Source organism: Buceros rhinoceros, unplaced genomic scaffold (assembly GCF_000710305.1).
Source record: "Buceros rhinoceros silvestris isolate BGI_N320 unplaced genomic scaffold, ASM71030v1 scaffold23350, whole genome shotgun sequence".
Taxonomy (NCBI): Eukaryota; Metazoa; Chordata; class Aves; order Bucerotiformes; family Bucerotidae; genus Buceros; species Buceros rhinoceros.
In genome coordinates this window covers 26,371-26,754 of record NW_010391637.1, presented here as the reverse complement: position 1 = coordinate 26,754, position 384 = coordinate 26,371, and positions in this window count along the sequence as shown.

Here is a 384-nt window from a genome sequence, read left to right as displayed (position 1 = left end):
GTGAGGGCCTGGCCAGCCAGCATCAGGCGCCTTGTTGGCCCCACGCAGCCCACGCAGGGTCCTGCACGACGGCGGATCCAGTACTGGTCACCTGGGCACAGTCCCTGCCCTGCTGCCACCCTGGGATGAGCTCTCCGCGCCCAGCTCTCCCACCATGCCTCACCCTGCGCGTGTCTGCTGTTGTCAGAGCATTGCCGGAGGCCCCCACCGGGCTGGCTGACATCCAGGCCTGGTCCCAAGGTGCACGTCAGGGTGGGAGATGAGGGGCTCACCGAGCCCGTGTGCCTTCCTCACAGCAGCACTCCACAGCTGGGCAGTTTCTACCTCAGAACAGTTTCTCGCCCCTTGTTTGTTGGCCAGAGCATCCAGAGAGGCTGGGAACCG